The following is a 27,670-nucleotide window of genomic DNA, read 5'->3' on the forward strand; positions in this document are numbered from 1 at the left end:
AGAAAGGAAAATTGTTCTTGATTTAGTGATCAACAATGGGCTGTCGGTCTTTAACTAGGCGTTCGTAGGGAGCCATAAAGTAATGAATAACGATAGTAGAGTGTGTTCTGCGCATCTGTAACTGTTATGTGCCAATGCTGGTGCCGGTGTAGTTAATATTTTTTATTTAATGATGTTGTATATATAATACACTATTGCAGAGTTCTTGCCGGTGTGCACTGCCCACCGTATCCTTCCGGCTTTGGTCACCTTCTGGATGTTGGGTTCGCCGTAGAGTGCAGCGAACTCGTGGTTCATCGTACTCCTGCACACCGCCGAAGATCGTCCTTAACACGCGTCCCTCGAAAACACCGAGTGCTTGCAGGTCCTCTTCCAGCATAGTCCATGTCTCGTGTCCGTAGAGGACCACCGGTCTTATAAGCGTTTTGTACATGATGCATTTGGTGCGGGGTGAATCTTTTTAGAACGCAGCTTCTTCTGAAACCTGTGGTAGACACGACTTCCACTGATGATGCGCCTTCGAATTTCACGACTCACATTGTTGTCAGCCGTCAGCAAGGATTCGAGATAGACGAATACTTCCACCACCTCAAAGGTATCCCCGTCCATCGTGACATGGCTACCTCGACGGATCTGGTCGTATTCGGTTCCGCCTGCCAGCATACATACATTTATTTGTTCCACATCATTACGACAAGACATAATCAACAATAGTACGCCACAATACTCGGTTTGTGGCTGCCGCTCTCCATCCTCGGTCACGCCCAATGCTCGCCAAGTCACGCTCCACCTGGTCCGCCCATCGTGCTCTCTGCGCTCCACGCCTTCTTGTGCCAACCGGATCCGTTGCAAACACCAGCTTTGCAGGGTTGTTGTCCGGCATTCTTGCAACATGCCCTGCCCACATAAGCGTAACTAGGTCATAGCTCTAGGGGGGGGCAAGGCCATGTCGATATAGATTTTTAATACTAAAAAGAAACTTTTCACCTGAATTGCGTGATTTTTTTCCGAACTGGATTTTTCTGGAGGGGGCCAGGCCCCCCCTGGCCACCCCCTATTTACGCCAATGCCTGCCCACCGTATCCTTCCGGCTTTGGCCACCTTCTGGATGCTGGGTTCGCCGTAAAGTGCAGCGAGCTCGTGGTTCATCCTTCTCCGCCGCACACCGTTCTCCTGCACACCGCCGAAGATCGTTCTTAGCACGCGTCGCTCGAAAACTCCGAGTGCTTGTAGGTCCTCCTCGAGCATGGTCCATGTCTCGTGCCCGTAGAGGATTACCGGTCTTATTAACGTTTTGTACATGGTGCATTTGGTGCGTGGGTGAATCTTTTTCGACCGCAGTTTCTTCTGGAGCCCATAGTAGGCCCGACTTCCGCTGATGATGCGCCTCCGAATTTCACGGCTCACGTTGTTGTCAGCCGTCAGTAAGGATCCGAGGTAGACGAATTCCTCCACCACCTCGAAAGTATCCCCGTCCATCGTGACATGGCTACCTCGACGGATCTGGTCGTATTCGGTTCCGCCTGCCAGCATGTACTTTGTGTATAACGCATTCACCACCAGTCCTACTGCTTCGCGTTTCAGGTGGGTGTACAACTCTGCAACCGTTCCAAATGTTCTTGCGATAATTTCCATGTCATCCGCAAAGTATACAAATTGACCGAATTTTGCGAAAATAGTACCCCGGTTGTTGAGCCCGGATCGTCGCATCACTCCTTCCAGAGCGATGTTGAAGAGTAGGCGTGAGAGTCCGTCACCTGGTCGCAGTCCCCAGTGATATTCGAATGAACTGGATAGTTTACCCGAAACCCTTACGTAGTTTTGCACACCTTCATCGTTGCTTTAATCAGTCTAGTCAGCTTCCCAGGAAAGCCGTTTTCGTCCATGATTTTCCATAACTCTGTGTGGTCGATACTGTTGTATGCCGCTTTGAAGTCTATGAATAGGTGATGCGTTGGGACCTGGTATTCACGGCATTTCTGGAGTTTTGCCGTACGGTGACGATCTGTTCCGTTGTCTACCGGCCGTCGATGAAGCCGGCTTGATAGCTTCCCACGAACTCATTCGTTTTAGATGACAGACGACGGAAGATGAACTGGGATAGCACTTTGTAGGCAGTATTCAAAATGGCGATAGCTCGGAAGTTCTCACATTCCAAATAATCGCCTTACTTGTGAATGGGGAAGATTACCCCTACCTTCAGCTCCTCCGGTGGCTATTCGGTGTCCCAGATCCTGACTATCAACCGATGCAGACATGTGACCAACTTTTCTGGACCCATCCTGATGAGTTCAGGTGTAATACCATCCTTACCAGCTTCTTTGTTGGTTTTGAGCTGCACACCTAGAAAATATCATGTAATTTTAGGTGTCCTGAACCTGACATATTCGAGCGTCTTCAAAGACATAAATTTAGAGGTCAAAACATGTGAATTTATGTCTTCCAGGACACCCCAAAATAAAATTTATTTTTTCTTAGCGTCTAGCAATCTCTAGAACCGATTCAACGGATAAAACATACAAAAGTAAAATATTGACATGCATAAATTCGAACATCGGATCGGCTGATCGTATGTCATATCTTTTACCTCTCGGCTATTTCAACGAGTTAGAAGGTGGCTGATGAATATCAGTAGGTCGGCTCCAGAGGCACGTTTTCCTCCATTTGGGAAATTTGTGCCATTGGCTGATGAATATGGTACTGACTCTACGTTTCGGGTGAAATAAATTTGTTGACATCTAACGCAACCAACCAGTACTTATATGATTCGCGTAAATTTGAGTCCAATTTGTGATTCAGTTTTGAAAATATTTACGTCCTTCGATGCTTCTGTCTCGTGCAAATTTCAGAATTTCTAACTGTGTGGTGAATGGCATCCTTAACATCCCTCATCGTGGGAGTTGGCTCTTTTACGTCATCTGATGCATTGGGGTAGTCATTTCCTCCGTTGTCGTGGTCTCCCGTGCCTACGTTCTCCACGCCAATCAGATTCTCATCGAAGTGCTGTTTTCACCTTTTGATCACCTCAGGTCCGCCCTTCAAGAGGCCCCCGTCCTTATCCCTGCATATTTCAGCTCGCGGCACGAAGCCGTTGCGGGATGCGTTGAGCTTCTGTTAGAACTTCCTTGTTTCTTGAGAACGGCACAGCATTTCTATTTCTTCGAACTTCGCTTCTTACAGGCGTGCTTTTTCTCCCGAACGAGGCGGGTCTGCTGTTTCCGCTTCTGTTTGTAAAGTTCCACGTTCTGTCGGGTTCCTTGCTGCAGCATTACCACCCGTGCTGTGTTCTCTCCTCCAAAATCTCTCAAATGCTCTCGGCTGCGTCGTTGATGACAGCTTTTACTGTAACGCCCTCGGCTAGCAACGCTGCTGCCTCGAGATTCTGCGCGTATGCTGAGGCGACATCCGGTTGCTTCAGTCGCTCTAGGTTGTACCATGGCGGTTGCCGGTACCGTACATTGTTGATGACGGAAAGTTTTGGGCGCAGTTTGACCATCACCAGATAGTGATCGGAGTCGATGTTAGCGCCACGGTAGGTCATGACGTCGATAATGTCGAATAAGTGCCGTCCGTCAACCAGAACGAGGTCGATTTGCGATTCTGTCAGCTGTGGTGATCTCCAGGTGTAACGATAGGCAGGCTGTGTTGGAAAAAGGTGCTACGTATACTTTTTGGAGGCGGCGAAATCAATGCTTCGTAGGCTGTTTTCGTTGGTCAGCTGGTGGGCGCTGAACTTTCCAATCGTCGATCTGAATTCCTCCTCCTGGCCTACTTGAGCATGTAGACCTCCTATGATGATTTTGACGTCGTAGCTTCAGCAGCGACTGGGTCATTACCAAGATTTGGGAGGAGGAAGTATTACCGGAGGAGTGGATGGAAGGTATCGTGTGTCCCATCTACAAAAAGGGCGACAAGTTGGATAGCGGGAACTATAGCGCGATCACACTACTGAGCGCTGCCTACAAGATAGTCTCTCAAATCTATGCCGCCGTCTATCACCGATTGCAAGAGAGTTCGTGGGGCAATATCAGGCTGGATTCATGGGTGAACGCGCTACAGCGGACCAGATGTTCGCCATCCGCCAGGTGTTGCAGAAATGCCGCGAATACAGGGTCCCCAATCCTCACTTGTTCATCGATTTCAAATCGGCGTGTGATACAATCGATCGAGAACAGCTATGGCAGATTATGCACGAATACGGAATCCCGGATAAACTGATACGATTAATCAAGGCGGCGATGGATCGAGTGATGTGCGTAGTTCGAGTATCAGGGACACTCCTCGAGTCCCTTTGAATCTCGCAGAGGGTTACGGCAAGGTGATGGTTTTTCGTGCTTGCTGTTCAACAATGCTGTTACGCATAGTCTTAAATTTTAAGACTACAGTACTTAACCTTGAGAACCTCTGCGGTTGAATACTATACACCTATACAGAAGAGAAAGAATACTTATTGAATAGACATTATCAGTATATCGAGGAGGTGTTCCCGTGACAGGTCACCGAAATTGTAAGCTAATTATAAAATAAATGTATTTATTTAGCATAATGAACTTTATTTTTAGCTTTTTAGCTAACTAAGACAGTAATTGTCGTGTTTTGCTGTCAATCGGTTCACCGATTGCCTCAAGAAGCACCTCCTGCATCACTAAAAAGAATTTCGTTGCGAACGTAAACGAGCAATCGCCTTTCTGATGGCGACATTGTGGCATGATCTCAAAATAGGCTTCACCGCGAAATGCATAGAAGTCTATTGATCAATGCGTCGCGCCGTCCATATAGATCCACAGTAAGCCGCCAAAGCGACCAGTTGCCTGGAACGATTGCGGAATAAAAGACAAACCACACAACGCGATCAGGAACCATCGTAACAATAATGCGTGGCATGGTTTCTGTGCACAGCATCCCCAACGGTAAAGTGGATCAGTGAACAAGAAAACCGTGTGTTGAGTACCTACTGCAAGTCAATGTTCATTGCAATCTTCCGATTGCCCTGTATCCGCATCAACCTGTGAATGCTGTGAGCACGTCGAGTGTTTTTAAAGCTGCAGTATTGTTTTTTGACGCTGGTGAAACGCAACGATCGGAATAGACACCCGTTCGGCATTCTTTTTTTTTTTCAATGCAATGTAGCCCATACGAGTTCAGCGTTAGGAGGAGGAGAGTTGACCAAAATGAACAGAACCTCCTATCAGTTCGCATCGTACTCTTGTGCTGTGCGGACGTAAGCTCTCTCTGCTGCAGGAAGTTTTACTACCTAAAGCAATTCAACAGTACTTATCAGTACTACCTACAATAGCACTTTTCAGCGCTAAATTTATACCTACTGATTCCTTTTCGATCCTTGCCTGGACCCGTGCCTTCGATTATTCGTTTCATTGCGGCCTACTTGCCTTTACAATGCACTGGCCAGCAAATAGATTTTCTTAAATCTGATTTGCGAAAATTAACTCGCAACAGGACCAAATTTTTCATAATTGGTGATTTTAATGCGAAACACCGTTCGTGGAATAATCTTCAGTCCAATTCAAACGGCAGGATTTTATTTGATGAGTGCTCTTCAGGATATTTTTCTATTCAATATCCCGATAGCCCCACTTGTTTTTCTTCTGCTAGAAATCCCTCAACAATTGATTTGGTCTTAACTGACTCAAGTCAGCATTGTAGCCAATTGGTTACTCATGCTGACTTTGATTCTGACCATCTTCCTGTAACATTTCAAATTTCCCATGAAGCGATTTTTAATCCCACCAGCTCTATTTTCAATTACCACAGAGCTGACTGGGATACATATAAAACATACATCGATAGCCATTTAGATGTTAATGTTTCATTGGAAACACATTTTGATATTGACAATGCCCTCGAAACTTTGACTAGTACTATAGTCGAAGCTAGAAGCGCATCAATACCAAAGTGTGAAGTCAAATTCGACTCAGTTATTGACGACGATCTGAAACTTCTGATCCGTCTTAAAAACGTGAGAAGAAGACAATTCCAACGAACTCGAGATCCTGCCTTGAAAGTAATCTGGCAGGATCTTCAGAAGGAAATTAAAAAACGTTTCACCGAATTGAGAAACAAAAATTTTGCAAATAAAGTTTCTCAATCAAACCCCGGCTCTAAGCCGTTTTGAAAAAGCCTCAGAAGCCTATTCCTGCGCTGAAAGAGGATAACAAAATATTATTAACTAATTCTGAAAAAGCGCAAAAACTTGCCAAACAGTTTGAAAGTGCGCATAATTTCAGTATAGGTCTCACTAGTCCAATAGAACATCAGGTTGCCCGCGAATTCGAAAACATTCTCAATCATGAGAACATTTTCGACAATTCATTGGGCACTGATTTGGACGAAGTGAGATCTATTATAAAGAAGTTTAAGAATATGAAAGCTCCGGGTGATGACGGACTTTTCAATATTCTCATCAAAAAACTTCCAGAAAGTTGCGTATCATTTTTGGTTGATATATTTAACAAATGTTTTCAGTTAGCATATTTTCCTGAAAAATGGAAAAATGCTAAATTTGTTCCAATTTTGAAGCCTGACAAAAATCCTGCCGCAGCTTCTAGTTATCGTCCAATTAGCTTACTGTCATCTATCAGTAAACTTTTTGAAAAGCTTATTTTAAATAGAATGATGATTCATATTGATGAAAATTCTATTTTTGCCAATGAGCAGTTTGGATTCCGCCATGGACATTCGACTACTCATCAACTTTTACGGGTAACGAATTTCATTCGTTCCAATAAATCTGAAGGTTACTCCACTGGCGTAGCACTTCTTGACAATTATTAATGTTATTAATATTCCTTCCTTCTTCCAACCTGACTGCAAGGACGTGGCCGGCGCCGTTATTGTACCGTTAAAGAGAGCCTCTGAAGCGTGCACAGTGAGAATTGTTGACCACTCCCAGTCAATCGTTCAGTTGATTCATTGTGCAACTATCATTGGTTCGGGTCAATCACGGAGTAGCAACCATAGATATGTGCAGTCAGCTAAGCTAAGCTAAGCTAAGCTAAGCTGGCGTAGCACTTCTTGACATAGAAAAAGCATTCGATAGTGTTTGGCACGAAGGCTTGATCGTAAAATTGAAAAATTTTAATTTTCCACTATATATTATTAAAATTATTCAAAACTATTTATCAGATCGAACACTTCAAGTAAACTATCAAAATTCCAAGTCAGATAGATTACCTGTAGGAGCTGGTGTTCCACAAGGCAGCATACTGGGACCAATCTTATACAATATTTTTACCTCCGACTTACCTGATTTGCCACAGGGATGTCAAAAATCGTTATTTGCAGATGATACAGGTATCTCAGCCAAGGGGCGGAGTTTGCGTGTCATTTGCAGTAGATTGCAAAAAAGTTTAGATATTTTTTCTTCTTATTTGCAAAAATGGAAGATTTCTCCAAATGCTTCCAAAACTCAACTTATCATATTCCCACATAAGCCAAGAGCTCTTTATTTGAAACCCTCAAGTAGACATGTTGTCACTATGAGGGGAACTCCAATAAATTGGTCGGACGAAGTTGGGTATCTAGGGCTCTTACTAGATAAAAACTTAACTTTTAAAAACCACATAGAAAGTATCCAAACTAAGTGCAATAAATACATTAAGTGTTTATACCCACTTATTAATAGAAAATCAAAGCTTTGTCGCAAAAACAAATTTTTGATTTATAAACAAATTTTCAGACCGGCCATATTGTACGCTGTCCCAATATGGTCAAGCTGTTGTAATACCAGAAAGAAGCAACTTCAGAGGATTCAAAATAAAATTTTGAAAATGATTCTGAAGTTGCCTACCTGGTATAGCACTAATGAGTTGCATCAAATTTCTAATATTTAAACATTGGAACAGATGTCAACTAAAATCATTGCAAACTTTCGTAAAAAATCGTTGCAGTCTTCTATTGCTACGATTAGTTCTTTGTATAATTAGTTTATGTTAGGTTAGGGTTAGGATAAGTTAAAAAAAATGTATTTCTGACACGCAGGTGAAAAATAAAGCCTGCAAAAAATCTTAACTGCTACAGCAAATGAAATGTAATATGTTATTAATAAGTATTAATAATAGCTTAAATTTATTTTACCAAATTAGGATGATAGTGTGTTAGAATACACAGAACACCTAGATTAAGTTGAAGAATGTAAAAATTGGTTGAGATACTAATAAAGATTATTAAAAAATAAAAAAACAGAACCTCCTATGATAGCAGAACAGATAAGGTGCTTGTTAGATTTTGCTTAACTATATGTACAGTATGAAAAAGGGTAATCCAATATGTGTTAGCATGCGGCAAACAGAAAAAAATCAGCGTTTCATTGCCCTGCTGAAAGAGCAGTGCCCAAATATGTTCTGCACTTAACAATTGCTTTAGAGGGTGTAATAAGGAGAGCGGGGATAACCACAAGTGGAACGATTTTCACGAAGTCCGTTCAGCTGCTTGGTTTCGCTGATGATATTGATATTATAGCTCGTAAATTTGAGACGATGGCGGAAACGTACATCCGACTAAAGAGTGAAGCCAGGCGAATCGGATTAGTCATTAATGTGTGGAGACAAACAGCCATAGACCGAGTGGAATGGAGATGGCTAATAGAGGGTCTTGTTTCCCGGACTGAAAAAAAAAATCCCGGGATTCGGGATTTTTATTTTCCAAATCCCGGGATTTCCAGGGATCCAAGGATGAATCCAAATTTTCCAAAAACCAAGAAAAAATGTATGAAATGTATTTCCAAACATATTTTTTTTTTTACTTTTTGATTTATTTAATTTTAAACAGGTAAGACATAAAAAGTTCTGGATGGAATTCCTACTGTCGTCGATTTTTTTTAATCTTATTTCAAACTATATTTTCATTTTAGAGGAACTAATTAACAAAAACTCCACGGAATTTCAGGAAAAAATATTTTATTGATCCAAGTGGCCTCTCTATATGTTATTTCTGGGTGAAAATTTGAGAATTTTTCTTTTAGAGGGAGATGGAGAAGGTTGGAGTGATTTGAAAGATTGCTTGCTCAAAAAATCAATAAAATAAATTTATTCGAATCATCTTTAAAATAATATCTTCAAAGAATCTTTTAAAAGTTCTTACAAAAAATCTTCCATGAAATACATAAGAAATGCCGTTTCTTCTTTTGACTTTGACAATTTCATCATGAAGCTTCACTGTTCTTGTTTTATATATACATATTGAAAAAAAAAATACAATCTTTGTGAACTTCGTGGCCGAGTGGTTAGCGGCGTCAGTAGTTTAGGTGTCTCATCGTAAGCCTCGGAGTGTGGGTTCGATTTCCGGTCCAGTTGGAGTCAAACGGAAAATTCTCCACTGGGTCACTGAGTGTTATATGTGGTGTCCATTGTCTATTACTTTCTTTTCATTCTTATTTCTTAAAATTACATCACTACTGGAACAGGCAGTGTATTTCAACTATTATTTTATCGACCCTCATAGAGTTATGAGCTGAATCCTTCTTAGCCCATAAACCATTTAAAAAAAAAAGACACGGACAACGTCTTCAGCTTTCGGCTGTACAGACTGTTTTAAACTTAACATTAGACAACGGACAACGGAGCATGCACCAGTGGAAACGGGGAAGAAACTATTCTCACGAAAAGTTTCAACGCCCGAAGCGGGAATCGAACCCTCACCCCATAGCATGGTGCGATTATAAGCTTGGTGACCCTAACCGCACGGCTACGAGGCTCCACAATCGTATGCCTATTTGATGATGGTAAAGCCCCGCAGAAAAGCATTGAGGATTTTTTCACAAATTTTCTAGATGAAAGCCTCCCAAAATTCTGTAAAACTGGATTGCTTTAAATTTCTCTGAAAATGTAGTACTCTAGGAATCTAGTACCTTTCAGCACCAGATTTACTTGAGAAGTCTGTCAGAAATGGCTACAAGTATTTCAGATATCTTAAATAAAAATTGCTGAAGCTCCACTTGAAAATATTTGACTTGCTTAGTGGAAAATGTCTACAAAATCTACAACTACAAATTTTGCAAGGAAAATTGCACTAAAATAAATCCTGAGAATCCTCATTCTGATATTCTACCATATCAGTTGCATATTCACAAGGATTTCCATCAAAAACTTGATTTCCTTAGAAAAAGATGACCACTGGACCTACCAGATAGTGTAGAATCGGATGCAAAATGGAAACATTGATAAAAAAACTTTGAAAAAAAAAAGTCTTGTGTGAGTTGTTATGTTTCAATAGAACACACTTTTGCCATTTTTCTAATTTCGGGAAATCCCACGAATTTAGGAAAAATATCCCGGGGTTCGGGATTTTTCAGATTCCGGGATTTCCCGGGAATTTTGTCCCGGGAAATCCCGGGCAAGACCCTCTAATGGCTACTACAGTGATAGACATTCGTTTAGCCGAGACTAAAAAATTTTCAAAAAAGTGTCAGGAAACTCATACAAAAGATTTTGTTATAAAACTTTTTTTATCGTAGTGATAGTATATCTAGTACTGTTCTATAAAAATGTGATACATCACACTTACATAAACACTGAAACAAAAACGAGGGTAAAAACCCTTCAAATGTCATTTTTTGCCTAGGGAAGATTCAAATATTACGTCCATCGTTTTTCGGGATTTCTAGACCCCCCTCCCCACTCTGTCACGCACTTTTCCTATACCAAATACACGTACTGTCACACTTTTCTAGACCCCCCCCCCTCCCCCAAATCATGGACGTAATTTTTGAACGTTCCCCTAGACATTCGTTTAGCCGAATTGTACAATTTTTAGAATTCCATAATAAAAAACCCTGATTAATCCACCTAGTGGTGATAGCGCCTTTCTCGTCGAATATGTACTCATGATGTCGACGTAAGCCGAAGTGTTCCTGAATCCTGAGAATACTTTATTGAGAAAAGCAAGAATTTAATCAAAGCCATTATCGAATAGAAAAACTTATTGATGACGCATATTCCGACGTTATGTTCAACGTATAGGCAGAGCTTAAAAATATCAGAGCTCTCAGTTGACTGCTTGACCACCTTCACTGTCATTGGAGGCCAATCAATATGAAGGCGATGATTACAAGCTAAGATATAACCTTTTTCACAACCACAGATCACTTTGGGGTCGTCGACAAAGTTTTTTCTGTATACTTCAGGCTATATTTTATTATCGCTGATTACAAGATCCATGTAAAATTGAACAAAAAAAAATGCAAGCAAGTGAAATTTCCCAAACTAAATCCCAATAAAATTTCAACCACATTACAGAGCGCGAGGGTGTAACCAGTCACATCAGAATTTTGTGTAGTAACTTAAGGCGCAAAAGGGGATTGAAAAAAAATAATGTTCAGGGTTGTTACGATTAAATTTTAATTTTCCCATACAACGTTGACTGTAAGGATGAGTAGGAATCTGAAATGGTGTGATTTGATGAGTTCTGAGATTAGTTTTGTCATGATGAAGAGAACAATTACACATATCTATCGCTTGCTATGATTTTGCTCATTTTCGTAGTTCCGGCAAAGCACCCAAAGTTGGTTCTGTAATACTGCTGATAGTCTTTAATGTGGTTTGAGCCTATTTTCTTGCTAACCGGTAATCAGGTTATCAAAAAAGCCGCGATTTGACGTGTGGCATGCATTAGTTTGGTTAGCTTTTGTATATGGCCACTTCCGGCGGGACACCCGGAACCACAAACACTACCGGTAGTAACTTATGTAGTCTGTGCCTATTTTCTTACTAACCGTTCATCAGGTAATCGAAAAGGCCGTGATTTGATGCACCGAATGCATGAGTTTGGTTCAATTTTACATTTTACCACTTACGGCGGGACATCTGGAACCAGGACAGTACCAATTCTCCCAAATATGGCATGAAATTAGTTTCCTCTAAGTTAGAGGCTCTAACTGTTCACCCGATTTCCTAGAAAGCCACGAATTGATGTGTCACATGCGTGGGTTTCAATCATTTTTACATTTTACCAATTCCAGCAGGACACCCGGAACCGGTTCTGGAACACTACCGGTAGTCACTAATGTGATCTGAGACTATTTTCTTGCTGATCGTTCTTCAGGTTATCGGAAAAGCCGGTATTTAATGAGCCGCACGCATGTGTTCGGTTTCCTTCCACATTCGTCCACATCCGGCGGGACACCCGGAATCGGTTCTGGATCACTACTGGTTTTCCCTAATGTGGTCTGAGATTTTTTTTTGTTAACCGTTCATCAGATTATCTAAAAAGCAGCGATTTGATGTGTCACATGCATGGGTTTGGTTCTCTTATACATTTGACCACTTCCGGCGGGACAACTGGAACCGATTCCGGAACACTACCGGTAGTTTCTAATGTAGTCTGGTTCTATTTTCTTGCTAATCGTTCATCGGGTTTTCGAAAAAGCCGCAATTTGATGTGTTGCATGCATTACTTTGGTTCACTTATGTATTTCGCCACTTCCGGCGGGACACTCGGAATCGGTTCCGGAACACCACCGGTTCAGATATGGTCTAAGACTCTTTTCCTGCTTACCGTTCATCAGATTATCAGAAAAGCCGCAATTTGGTGTGTCGCATGCATGGGTTTGGTTCACTTTTGTATTCGGCCAATTCCGGCGCGACACTCGGAACCGGTTCCGGAACACTACCTGTAGTTTCTAATGTGGCGTGAGCCTATTTTCTTGCAAACCGTTTATCAGGTTATCGAGAAAGCCGCGATTTGATGTGTCGCGTGCATAGGTTTGCTCCACTTTAATATTTGGCCACTTCCGGCGGGACACCCGGAACCGGTTCTGGAATACTACCGGTTCAGATATGGTCTGAGACTATTTGCCTGCATACCGTTAATCAGGTTATCAAAAAAGCCGCTATTTGATGTGTCGCATGCATGGATTTGGTTCACTTTTTTATTTGGCCACTTCCGGCGGGACACCCGGAACCGGTTCTGGAATACTACCGGTTCAGATATGGTCTGAGAGTATTTTCCTGCATACCGTTCATCAGGTTATGGAAAATGCCGCGGTTTTATGTGTCGCATGCATAGGGTTGTAGCATTTTCATATCTGGCCCCTTCCTGGGGTACCGGTCCGGAACACCTAAATGGCCATAACTCCGGAACGGCTGGACCGATCCGAACCATTTTCAATAGGAAACAATGGGACAAGATTCCGCGTCGAATGAACTGTCGGTCATTAAAATCGGTTGAGGTTTACTGCCAAAAAGTGATGTGAGTTTTTTGTACACACACATACACACATACATACATACATACACACACACACACATACATACACACAGACATCACCTCAATTCGTCGAGCTGAGTTGATTGGTATATGTGACTCGACCCTCCGGGCCTTCTATCAAAGTCATTTTTGGAGTGAACATGTAGCCTTTCCAGTACACTTAGTGTACGAGAAAGGCAAAACTATCAAATTTCGAAAAATATCCAACAAAGTCATTTTGTTTGGTGATCTGCATTATAGATCGACCTGTAAATCATGAATTAGATCGTTTTTGGAAGTGTTGCCATATTTATTTTGCATGCATCTCATATAAATATGTCATAATATTGTAAATGTTTCCAAATTGAGATTTGATGTAGTTATTTTTATCGGAAGTGTTTCAAAAGAAACTAATGAAAGTTTCATGACCAAAGCAGGTTGAAAATTCACGAAAAACAATGTTTTTAACAGAAAAAAATAACGCAAACCATTTTAAAATTACGTATTTAAGTATTGTTTTGATGAAATATGGGCCCATTCAAATATGACGTCCATCATTTTTCGGGAATTTTAGACCCCCCCTCCCCCCTCTGTCACGCTATTTTGTATACCTTATACATGGAGTGTCACCCTTTCTCAGACCCCCCCTCCCCCCCAAACGATGGACGTCATATTTGAATGATCCCTATGATGGTTTCACTTGCATAAATCACAGCGTTTACTACTATTACGTCTTCTAATAGCTCCCAATATCTTCTAGACTGTATTCTGGCTGAAATAACATACATTGAACGGCTCATATTTGGAGAAATGGCACCGAAAGTATTCAAATTTCTAGCATGAACTACTTGTTTCACAATTTAGACATTCTTTTCAAATACATCATGTTAAAAATGAATGTGGTTCACAACAAAGACTCATTTATAATATATTTCTTCAGATTGAATGAAATAAGCCAATTGTTTGACCATATCTTGCATTTTTGTATGAGCATCTGCTTTTGAATAAACAGGGTACAAAAAATCTGACACTTCTAGCAATTCTTTCACTTTGCAGTCTTCTAACTCATTTAGTAATGCTAGTATCAAACAGGTATACTCCACAGGCATTAGGGCACGTCTTTATTTCAATGCAGAACTATTTATTTTAGCTTTTATCGATCCCATTTTTAAGTTTAACCAACCAAAAACCAATATACTTAATTTTTTCATGACATTTTATGCACTAATTTGAACATTTCTAACAATAATAGCTTACGTTTGAGTGTTTACAGAAATCATTTTTCTTAAATAAATTTGTTTATCATCGCTTCTCCTTATCGGGACATTTTTTTTTATAAAATTTATCTGAATTTCACAAATAAATAAACTTTTAAGGTCAATTATCTTGCTAACACGTCATAAATTAAATGCCTTGGGGTATATCCTCGAAATATACTCACGAAATTGCAAAAAATCCTTTGAAAACCAATTTTGCATTTACCTCGGCTAAACGAATGTCTAGGCAAAAAAATGACATTTGAAGGGTTTTTACCCTCGTTTTTGTTTCAGTGTATATGTAAGTGTGATGTATCACATTTTCACATTTATCACATTTATTATAAAATCTTTTGTATGAGTTTCCTGACACTTTTTTGAAAATTTTTTGGCCTCGGCTAAACGAATGTCTATCACTGTATGTACAGCAGAGGCCACCCAGGCCTTAGCCTTATCGGTAAATAAGCTTCAGCAGTGGTCGTACTCGCGTTCGAGCTGCGCGTCAGAGCTTCCGGAGTGAGAGCTGTACACGCTTATAGCTGAAAAGCAACAAAAATTCAGATTATTTGACGCAGTGGCTTAATTTCCCAACACCGGGGAGGATAAAAAAAATGCTGAATTCGAAAAATCGGCTCTTGATCCTCAACCTGCACATTCTTTCGTCGATCGGCCATCAACCGATCACGCGCCTGTGCATGTCGCCCATCACGATAAAAGCTGTTCCCAGCTCGAGGGTGTTGCCGCAGCTCTGGTAGATGGTATGATTACTTCTAAACGGTAGCACCATAGATCCTGTCCAACACACCTGCTGCAGCGCTACGATGCCGAACCTGCGGTCCTTCAGTAGATCGGCGAGTATGCGGGTGTTCTCAATGAAGTTGAGAGATCGACAATTCCACGTACGGAGTTTCCGATCCAATCCAATCGCAGCATCTGCAGCTTTAAAATGCATCCTTTTCATAAAGAATCGATTACGGCTCCGATTGATTCCGTTCTTTTTGTTATCATACATACTCACATCTAACAAAAAATGCATGAAGTACTAGAAACAGAACAATCAACGCTTGGATCCGATGGGTGGGTTTAAAAAAGAAGCAACCTGCCAAACAGTAGAAACAGTATCCTTAGAATATTTACAGAAGCTTCTAAGTTCTTCAGCAACTTTTTAATGAATTCCTTAAGAAAGTCTTTTGAAATTCCGTCGGTAATTCTTCCGAGGATTGCTTTGTTCTAGCTTCTGTGCAGTGATGAACCAAATGGAGAGCAGAGCAATTTCGCAATTGTTATATGACGGAGAGCGTTTGTGCTACAGCTGCACAATTTTAAATTGATATTAAATATTATTACAAAAAACATTCTGAGCAGAATCAGGGATCAAGCCTACTTGCCTACTCATTTTCTGTATGGTTTATACTCTGTAGATACCCGATAAGGAAGTTCCTACGAAGAACCAAAATGCTTAACTTATTGCAATTGATGTTAGCAGTTTTTGTAGAAATCGTAGAGAACAACCAAAGTTCCCTGGTTTACCACGTTAACAAAGAACGAAAATGAAGCACTTCTCCTTTGTCAGTTTATAATTACATGACTTCGAACAACCGTGCAATGTGAATACTAATTCAAACCCACTCTCGATTGCGTTCCAGAAGTGCCCTTTCAACTTCCATTAACATATTTTCTGCCAACAATGACTTTGACCGTACCAACCAACAACGACGGGCATCGACGATAGTAATCGCCATCCAAGAACCTAACCAGCCAAGTGAGATACAGGCCAGCCAAACCAGTAGGTAGTGTGATAGTGCTGCCCTCTGGAAACCTGTTGTGGCTGGAGAATGAAGCAATGGCATAGCTGCTGTCACAATTTAGTTGCCAGTATAAATTTACCGACTTTATGACTTCGGGCTAGCAACCAACGATGACGACGGCAACGGGCAGCACTGAGACTACATTTGCAACAGAACCGAAAGGATTAGGCAGGATTCACTCCCGCAACGTAAGGGACGGAGAGTGTAGCTTGATAATTTTCCTCTTTTCGGTACTAAATTTGAATCAGTTTGCAATGAATCGTCAGCTGGGTTATAGACAAACAAGTAGGCTCAGTGTACCAGTTATGGCTATAGTACCTCAAATTCGCCATAGTTGATTTTCAACCTTTGACGTTGTAAATCAACAAGAAATATTTTGTTAACAAAAGATCACGTACCCAAAAGATGATTGCCTTCATATAAATTTCAAAATTTGCTTAAATTATAATAGAAATAATTAATTTTCCTTAAAATTTCGGCTTCCTTGCACCCTATTTTGCCATAGTGTGCCAGTTATGGCTAATCCCATAAGGAATGCAATGCATGTAAATAGTGCGAAGTGGAAGCGAAATAAGAAAATATGTCCATAACTGGTACAGAGCTCCTATCATTTGCACACGCCTTAATAAATACTAAAAGTGGTTTTGGCTTCGTTACTATATATTTTCTGTAAAGTATGAAAACTAATCATTCATTTGACATATCGACTACATTCGTCGGTCTACTTCTTATTTTTATAAAAATAGTTTTCATTAGATAGTGCGATAACTGGTACAGGCACCCTATAGGTACAATGGTTCTCTTTCAACAGAAAATCTGTTGCGCGCACGTTATGGAACTTAAGCATCAGTGATTATGGTCGGCGCTGTTAAATCCCGTAGTTGATCGGCACGTGAAAGTGGATGTATCTTCAAATCTATACGTCGAACCTATCGTCGGACATACTGCGCTGGACGGCGCATCAGATTCGCCATTCAGCGCACAATGTCCGACGTAATAATAAGGGAAAATATCGTTTATTCGTGTCGGAAAATTCAATTTTCATATACGCCAACAATACCTAAGAGAGAATCGGTGCCGGAATTTCATCCAATCGCTCGTCATAAATTTTCATCAGTTGGCATCAATCAGCCAACGTTCGGGATTTTCCAGCCATGGCGGAAGACTAATTTGCGAGTGGCCACATCGCGGCCAACCAACGTTGTACTCCATTCCCAAGGTACATAGACACATGTGAAGTCTGGTGTAGGTCAACCAGAAGAACGCTGTACAACCACTCGTTTGTTGAGAATAATGGTTTATAGGAAGCTGACATGCAACGTACATGCTTCAGCGTCATTTTTTGAAACAGGTGTTTCTCTAAAGACATCTGGTCATGCAACTTGGTGCGGGAGCTACATGTGCAAGCGGGGCCATATCATGATCGGAAAGAAAAGAGGGTTGATTGTTTCTTTTATTAGACACAAACGGTCGATGGCAGGAACAAAGAAGTGATTCTCAATAGAGCACTTTCTGGATGCAAGTCACGCAGTGGAGAGATATGTGTGAGTCAACGGTCATCGGAGTAGTTCAAAAAAAGGATTTAACCGAAGACGGCTAATAACAAGACAGACAGCTCCCACCCTGTCGCAGGCGACATGGTTGAAACGCCCTCAACGATTCACAGGAACATTAAATCATGGTTGTGTGCGTGTACATGCTAATACGTACACGGAAATTGTAGCATCGCACGCACACTCATTCATGATGTTGTTCCCTGAAGTCGTTTGCGGCGCTAGTGTGCTGTAGCTTCCAAAGTATATGGAGCAAGAGGGTAGATGTCTGTCTTGTTATTAGCCGTCTTCGATTTAACTCCACACCGTCCATTCGACTTAATCGAATTGAAAAGTTTCATTCCTTGCTTATTGGCGCACTCAAGTCTGTGCTCCTTTTTGTAATGAGGGCATATCCTCTTATCTTCTGTCAGTTAACCTTCCGTAACTCGCGCGGTTGGCCATCACCGCTAACACCACGCCAATGCTGAATACAGAAAGCGAGATTTTTCAACGTGTTGTACAAAATACAACAGCGCGATCTCTCGAGGGTTAACAGGTAGGGTTCATCTTTTTCCCATATCTTCAACAAAATACAGTTCAGTATTTGGGGCAGCTGCTCATTGCTTGAAAATGTCAGCCGGGCGGGAGCTCATCCTTTCTGCAGTTCTTTGATTGCTTTTTCAATCCCATGTAGCGTTAAATACTACAACTTACTTTCAGTCCTGAGCAGTGAGCACCCACGGTGGTGCACCTCCACTTTCGCTACAGAATTGCTGTCGCTATCGGCTTTTGATGACATCGTCGTTGGAGATCCAATTGTGAGGCAACCATGCACGTATCTATTGATGAAGACCTGCACCCGTTTAGTGTTCTCCACTGATACACACCAAGTTTCACTGGCGTACAGCAGCACAGATTTCACGTTCGAGTTGAAATTTCGGATTTTGGTGCGTCGACTAATCTGGTTGTTTTTCCATACATTTCTTAAACTCGCAAAAGCAGCCCTCGCCTTCTTGATCCGTGCAGCTATGTCGATCTTGGTGCCGTCATCGGCCGCCATTTGTCTACCCCATATAGGAAGCTTTCAACATTCTCCACTGCTTGCCCAGCTACCGTAAAGCTGGAACAGTTGACCTTCTTTACATCTAACGATTTGGTCTTGTTGACGTTGATGGTATCAGGTATCAGTAGGTCGGCTCCAGAGGCATGTTCTCTCCATTTGGGAAATTTGTGCCATCGCCATGAACACGGACCTATTCATTATTTACCCGAAGGAGAGGGAAAGGAAAAAGGGATGGGATAGGGAAACGAAAGGTAACGGAATAGGATCGTCATAAACGCATAAGCGTACCACAATGGGTTCAAACAGCGCCCTGAAAAGAGCACTGTAATAACACATAAAGCGTTAAAACCGTAAAGAGCCTATTTTTTTCCTGTTGGGTACATTTCCACTGCGACCAATTGTTGAGCCTATAGCTCTTTACCACAGCGGATTGAGAACATCAGAACGTCTTAAAGATTCAGGTTTCTGAAGTCAGTTTCACTTAATAAGTGTTTACCGAATACTCGGAAACGCAGTTGCGCAAAAACTGGACAGTTACATATCAAATGATACGAAGTTCCATAATCGGATTCACAGCTATCACATACAATTGAATCAGCTTGCCGAATATTCGCAATGTGAAGCTGAGTCGGCAGTGACCAGTCAATGCTTTGACCAGCCTGCTGCAATTCAGCTTAGACAGATTAGTTAGATACTTCGCCACCCCTAGCGATGGCTCAGTACAATACAATTTTGTTTGACGACATGAATCCAAACTATTACAATATTGTTTGTGCTGAGTGGCAGCTTGAAGCTTTACCCAACATTTCGATATCAGGTCCAATGAAGTCATACGCTGCTCCAGTGCGAGCTAACTCATCAGCTATTCAATTTCCAGCGATGGAAGAATGGCTAGGTACCCAACCCATACAAGGTGAACAGCATTTGCTGTATTGAGCTCCTCGATTTGAGTTCGACAAGCGATAACTAACTTCGACCTAAAGTTGGCCGAAGCAAGCTTTTATAGCAGCCTGGCTATCTGAACAGAAGTATATTACTTTGAACATTACGTGCTGTTGAAGTGCTGATTGCGGAGTTATAAGAGCAATGATTTCGGCCTGAAAAACGATGCAGTGTCTACCAAGTGAGTAAGATTGATGCAGCCTTAGATCACGAGAGTGGACACCAGCACCAGTTCGATCTTCGAGAAGGGAGGCATCTGTGTAACATACGATGCCGTCTGAAATACTTCTCTCCAGGTAATCAGATGTGCACTCTCACTCTTACAAAATTAGGAATTTACACGTGACGTAAACCATAATCGTACGTAAACATTTCATGACTGAATGGCAAATTTGACTCAATTTTACATCCACCACGTAAGTTCGAGTTGGTTGCACAAGATGTCAATAAACCTATCTGACCAGTTAGATAGAAACACTTCTACATTTATCGTTTGTCTCACAACTCGATGATACAGCCGAGAGGTATAGTACGTGCCTCTCAATCGGCGAACCACAGTTCGAATCCAGTTCATTATTTTACTTACACATGTTTTGTTTCTCGCTTCGGCTCTAGCGATTGCCAGCTCGACTTTATTTGTGATAGAAGACGTAAATTTGTGTCAAACGGGCCGCTCCTTTTATGTGTATCCGAGTGAACTTAACCCTCTAATACCCAAATTTTTGATTTTGATCTAAATATCATTTTTCGACATCTAAAATCGATTTAAACATGTTTTGGAAGATGATTTTTTTTTAATTCTCGATTTCGTGAATTTCAGTTTTTGATTTTTCTAATTTTTGTTTTTGAACATCCCGACACTTTTATATTTTTCCTAGAAGCCAATTTGGGAAACGGATTTTTTGAGATGAAAACATTTTGAGATTTTTTGATTATTGTTGAAATATTATTATTTTAAATTTATTTCACAGAAAATTTTATTTTCAGTGTAATTTTAAGGAAAATAATTTTAGAGTGTATTCGTTTCCCTTAAACCATTAAACAAGGATAGAATGATATGGGAAAAAATTAAAATATGTTAATTGTAGCGATTCAATACAAAATAAACAATGGCTTCTAAAAGGTGACTAAAACATCAATTTTTCAATGATTTTAAAAAAATGTAAATACGCTTTAGAATACACCAAAAATCATTTTGAGATATACAAAACAGTCCTAAATATCAGCCAAAAATATAAAAAATTTGATCTTCCACGAAACAAAAATTACAAAAATGCTCAAACTATACCCCGTCTAAAGGCGGGATTGGGCATTAGAGGGTTAAATGTACATGATTTTTTCTAAGAGTGCTTCTCATGAAGCGAATTTCGTGGAAAATGTCCTATATGGAAAATTACAAGCAATTGTAAGATCACTTGGAGCAAGGACTACTTTGTCCCAATTCACCAAAAGTGGAAATAACTAGGTGTGTGTTGATCTGCGGTTCACAGGAGGTTCCTCTAGAAAACCGAGCGGTAAGTGCAAGAAAGTGTTTCTTGTTTAAGATGAATGTGTAATGGGGCAACGTCAAAGAGAACTTCGAGCGCTGCCGTGGGTGTTGATTAGAACGCTCCAGACATCGCCATTAAGCACATTCTTTGGAGATGGCCTAATTTTGATTGGATGTTTCCACTTCACCCTTTTGCCACCACACAAGACATCCATAGGCCAATATTGGTCGAACAACAGTTGTGTAAATCCATTTGATACACTTGGGATTTAGACCCCAAGTTGTAGCAAAGGTTCGCCAGCATTGCCTGAAGGTGAAGACCATACAAGCTTTCTTGATTCTGAACTCAATGTGAGGTGTCCAGAAAAGCTTGGAATCAAGAATAACTCCAATGTACTTTTGCTGTTCAGTAACATCGATTCCAGAATCAAAGAGACGCAAAGGTCAAACGCCATTACGGTTTCGTCTTTCCGTGAAAAGAACAATGGATGATTTACTCGGATTAACCGAAAGGCCATTTTGGCGAAACCAACCCTCAACTACCTGAAGAGCGCTTTGTATCAGGTCGAAAAGGGTGCTGATGCACAGACCGACTAACAATGTTAGGTAGTCGTCAGCAAAACTATAAGTAGGAAAACCGTTATTATTGAGTTGCCTCAATAGTGTATCTTCTACGCGATTCCAAAAAAAGTGGTGGCAAGACTCCGCCTTGAGAGCATCCACAAACTCTCAATTTTCTAATCGCTGCTTGACGCAAAGTCGAGAAGAAATATAGATTTTTGAGCATTTGGTAAATCCAATTGGAAATCATTGAAGATATACCATGACTGCGTGCGGCTTCCAATATGGCATCGAAAGGCACATTGTCGAAGGCACCCTCGATATCTAAGAAAACACCTAAACAAGATTGCTTTTGAGGGAATGCTTTCTCGATATCGGAAACAACTTTGTGTAAAAGAGTCACAGTGGACTTACCAGATTGGTAGGCATGTTGGTTCACATGAAGAGGCACGTTGGCCAGATAACATGACGGATGTGATGATCCACAATGCGTCCTAAGTATTTCAGATGGAAAAAGGTGTAACTGATAGGCCGAAAACTTTTTGCTGCTTCATACGACGCGCGACCCACTTTCGGAATAAACTTTACAGTAATATCCCGCCAAGATTTGGGAATATACAGGGGATAGACAAAATGATCGGGACAGGCAAAATTTTCACTTTTCAAATTTTTTTTAAATAACTGTAACTTTTCGAAAGGTGCATCAGATATCCTCAAATTTTCACTGTAAGATGATCAACCAGTTGTGTATCAGTGGTATAATTTTGGAGAAGATCAGGCTATTCTGCACGAAGTTATAAAGATTCTAAAAAAGGTATAATTATCCGATATCCAACTTTGTGCTATTATATCTCCGAATTCAATGAACCGAATGCAATGAAATTTTGACCAATTATGACTTATATATTGAGCTCTGAAAAACGTTTGACTCAATTAGAAATTTTCAACAAGCAAAAAAGTTATAGCGATTTAGTTTATTTAATGATTTTTTAGTAAGTTGGTCTATTTTTAATATGCATCCGAATACTTTTTTTAATTTATTGCCGGCTATGTTTACACTTTCTTTCAAAAACATATTTATATTCAACTCAATTAGAGGGAATTTAAATGAACTATAAATAGTATCTTGAATTTTGAAACGATGTTGATGTTTTGGATAATTTGGCGTTTTATTAGAAAAATAATCGAATCGTTATAATTTTCTTCGGCGTTGAGAATTCTATTTTAAGTTGAAGGTTTTTCATAGCTCATTATATGAGTCATAAAATGGAAGCTCATTATATGAGTCATTAAAGGAAATGTCCAATCTGCCGTAGAAGAGTTCTACAGAATTTTAAATGAAATTATTGGGCAAGAAACTCCAATAAAAACGAAACGTCGTCATATAAATTCAAAATATCCAATATGGTATAACCAACAAATCAAAAATCTGAAAAATCGCAAACAAAAAGCACACAAAATTTACAAAAAAAATATAAAACTGATGAAAATTTAGCTAAATATATGAACATATGCGACCAATTAAATTTTGAAATTAATAATGCATTTGAAGAATATAATACGAGAACTGAACTCGAAATAAAGTCCTGCCCAAAGAACTTCTTTAATTACATAAAAAGCAAATTAAAATCTGACAATTTTCCATCCGTAATGCATCTTGACGAAAAAGTTGGAGACAACCCGAAAAAAAAAATTGCAATCTATTTGCGGATTTTTTCCAGGAAATCTATACAACTTTTTCGGAAGAAGAACGTGACCTCGATTACTTTGCTTTCTACCCAGATTTTATTAGGAATGTTGGTGTGAATCAAATTCAACCAAATGAAATTTTTGAAGCACTTTTAAATTTGGACGCCTCTAAAGGACATGGCCCTGACAAAATTCCTCTTATATTTCTGAAAAATTTAGCTAAGGAGCTCACTGCTCCTTTATTTTGGCTTTTTAAAATATCACTCGATACTGCAAACTTCCCAAAAGTATGTAAAAGCTCTTTTTAGTGCCCATTTTTAAATCTGGTCGTAAATCAGACGTACGTAATTATCGCGGCATAGCCATTATCTCTTGCATTCCAAAACTATTTGAGGCAATTGTGAACAAAAAGCTATTTCTACAAATCAAAAACAGAATAACTAGCATGCAGCACGGCTTTTTTTAAAGGCCGATCAACTTCAACAAATTTGCTTCAATTTGTTGACTATATTTTGAATGCAATGGATAATGGAAATCACGTGGAAGCTCTTTATACGGACTTTAGTAAGGCATTTGATCGCATCGACATACCAATGCTGCTTTTCAAACTGCACAAAATTGGAATTGAACCAGGTCACCTGAAATGGCTTGAATCATACCTGACTGACCGCCAACAAATAATTAAATTTGATGGATACAAATCAAAACCAATCCAAGTCACTTCCGGTGTACCACAAGGTTCTCATTTGGGACCTCTTCTTTTTATCATTAATGTAAACGACATTTCCTTCATTCTCAAGAAATTAAAAGTGTTAATTTATGCCGACGACATGAAGCTCTTTTTGGAAATAAGAAATGATGAAGACATCAATGTTGATGAAATAGACATATTCAACACATGGTGCAACAAAAGTCTATTAGAACTGAATGTTAAAAAATGCAATCTAATATCATTTAGCAGAAAAAGAACAACACCGAATGTCTCAATTGCATTAGGAAATAAGAATGTGGAAAAATGTGAAAGGGTTAGGGATTTAGGAGTAATCTTAGACTCTAAACTAACATTCGTTGACCACTACAACACAATCATTCACAGGGCTAATAATATGCTAGGGTTCATTAAGCGCTTCTGCTATAACTTTCATGACCCATATACAATTAAAACACTTTATATTGCCTATGTTAGATCTATTTTAGAATACTGCAGCACTGTATGGTCTCCTTTTTCAACCACGCACGAAGAAAGATTAGAATCAGTGCAAAAACGATTTCTACTGTTTGCTCTTCGTAAATTAGGCTGGACATCATTTCCACTTCCGTCTTACAAAGCACGCTGCATGCTTATTGACATACAAACTCTGCAAGAGCGGCGCGAAATCGCAATGATTTCATTCGTAAACGATATCGTTTCGCATCGTATAGACTCGCCTGAAATCTTATCAAAACTAAATTTTTATATACCTACTCGGCAATTAAGAAGTCGAAATATTTTCGCAAGTAACCACCACCGAACAAACTACGCCAAATTTGGGCCTATAAATCGCATGATGGTTGTTTATAATAAACATTGTGAAACGATTGACTTTACCATGTCCAGGCAAAATTTGAAAACATATTTTCGTACCATTAGAAATAGGAACACTTAAAAAACAAAACACTACTTAATTTAATTATTTTTTTCATATATTTTTCAATGTATTTCATAATTATAATATTAAGAAATAAGAAAAAATATGTATATGTATAATGTACTAGTCTACGTCGGTTGACGAAATGAAATGAATAAATAAATAATTGGCCAAAATTTCATTGCATTCGGCTTATTGAAGCCGGAGATATAACAGCTCAAAGTTGGCTATCAGATAATTACACCTTTTTCTAGAATCTTTATAACTTCGTGCAGAATAGCCCGATCTTTTCCAAAATTGGGCCACTGATACGCAACTAGTTGATCATCTTACAGTGAAAATTTGAGAATATTTGATGCACCTTTCGAAAAGTTACAGTCATTTGAAATTTTTTTGAGAAGTGAAAAGTTTGCCTGTCCCGATCATTTTGTCTATCCCCATTAGACCGGCCCACATTTGTATGAAGCGAAAAAAAAGTTTTCAAAATTCACGGGGCACCCTCTAGCAGGGGCGTACAATTTCGTTTCAATGATACACTTTCATGCAACATTTGAATGAGTCACTTCAAGTGTTTCATACATTTTTCTAATGACTCGGTCGTTAAAAAAAACTTTTCCACTCATCGTAGCACTCGGTAGTCTCCCACCCGGTCGCATTGCTTGTGCTTCACCCGTCAGAGCATTAGTGTCTCACTGGTGCGCGCTAGTCTCTCAATGGTTACGGGCGTCGGTTAATTGGATTTTAGTGGTCGAATTTGTTATCCTCTTTCATAAAACATAATTATCATTCTATTGGCGTGCACCACTATTTAAAAATGTGGTTTAAATAGTGTTTTTAGCATGTTGAAGTATTTCAATGACTCATAAATGAAACGAAAATCCAAGTGTATCATCCCATGTTTCATACACACTTGTTTCTGTAGCAGCAACGAACGAGTGTGTTGCTGGGTGAGAGATGAAGCATCACAGCAGTCCGTTCGCATGGGAAACGATTTGCTACAGTCGTCGTACGTCATGTTTTCCTTTCGAAATTGCACGACCCTGCCCTCTAGAATTGTGCCTTTAGATAAAAAGAACAATCTGAGAAAGATTCAGCTCAATCGGTTGAAAACTGAGCTGGCGCAAATGAGTTGAAGGTTTGTATGGGATTCTCAGTCCAAATATATGGGAAATTGGATGACCTCCAGTCTCTCATACAACACGCCAGTTTGGCGAGTTCGATTTGACTCAGAATTGAAAGAATAGCAGTTGATAGCATAATGAACAACTTTGTAGAAGACCATATCATGATAAAACTTAATTTAGTTGCGGTTTTAGCCAACGAAACCAGGATTAGGACATCTTCCCCCGTTTACTCTCGGTTGTTACATGCAGCACGTGTTTGCCGTTCGAAACTTGCTCACTATATCATAGGCGGCTATGTTGTCCTTCATTTCCATTGCTCACGCATGTGGGTGAGTATCTAGACAATGTAGAATTAGATAGCTGCCTATGATGTAGCGCGCAAGCTACGGCCGACCAACACGTGCTGCATATAACAACCGAGAGTAAACGGGGGAAGATGTCCTCATCCTGGTTTCTTTGGCTAAAACCGCAACTAAATTAAGTTTTATCATGATATGGTCTTCTACAAAGTTGTTCATTAGGGTATCAACTGTTATTCTTTCAATTCTGAGCCAAATCGAACTCGCCAAACCGGCGTGCTGTATGAGAGACTCGAGGTCATCCAATTTCCCATATATTTGGACTGAGAATCCCATACAAACCATCAACTCATTTGCGCCAGCTCAGTTTTCAACCGATTGAGCTGAATCTTTCTCAGATTGTTCTTCTTATCCAAAGGCACGATTCTAGAGGGTGCCCCGTGGAACTTTTCGACATTTTTGAATTTGGGCCGGTCTAATCCCCATGTACCCTGTAGCAAAACTGCAAACAAGTAGACGTGTCCTAGAAATTTGCCAGATACGTGCAGGAACTACAAATATCCCTAATCAAAAGAAACATACGAGGACGTACAAATAAACTTTGGGACATAAAAAATATTAATAAAAAATAAAACATGTAATTAAAACAAATCCAAGCTTTAATAAAAAAGTTTCATTGATTGTTGAGTGAACCCAATCTAAGTCAATGTTTTCCAGCTGACTACCCAAAATTAGCTGTCTGTCGCCGTGTCCGCAGTCAATTTAACTCACATCGCGTAGCAAATCGATCGATTCACTTTTGTTTATTCTGAGCTAATATAATTCTCATTAGTGTCCATCCGTTACATCACAACAGTGGAAAGGAAGTCTATTTCGGTTGCCAAAACTGAATCCCCTCGTTGATGTGCTTCTACTAGTGTGTATTATGTGTATGCTGGTATATCACCGTAACCGCACCTGTCTCTCTATATGCTAGTAACGTGCTCATGTCAATGTGAACCCTTATCTCATTAGGCAGTTAATTATTAATCACAGATAATAGAGCGCTGCGGCGGTACTAACTCGGCTCTTGATGA

General features: G+C 40.1%; 1 protein-coding gene across 9 annotated transcripts in view; it reads left to right on the plus strand.

The window, feature by feature from the left end:
• The window catches only part of LOC109401980 (uncharacterized), a 596,458-nt gene that overhangs the window by 513,211 nt on the left and 55,577 nt on the right, over positions 1-27,670 (plus strand). The gene's annotated exons all lie outside the window — the stretch shown is intronic.

Source organism: Aedes albopictus, chromosome 3, assembly GCF_035046485.1.
Source record: "Aedes albopictus strain Foshan chromosome 3, AalbF5, whole genome shotgun sequence".
Taxonomy (NCBI): Eukaryota; Metazoa; Arthropoda; class Insecta; order Diptera; family Culicidae; genus Aedes; species Aedes albopictus.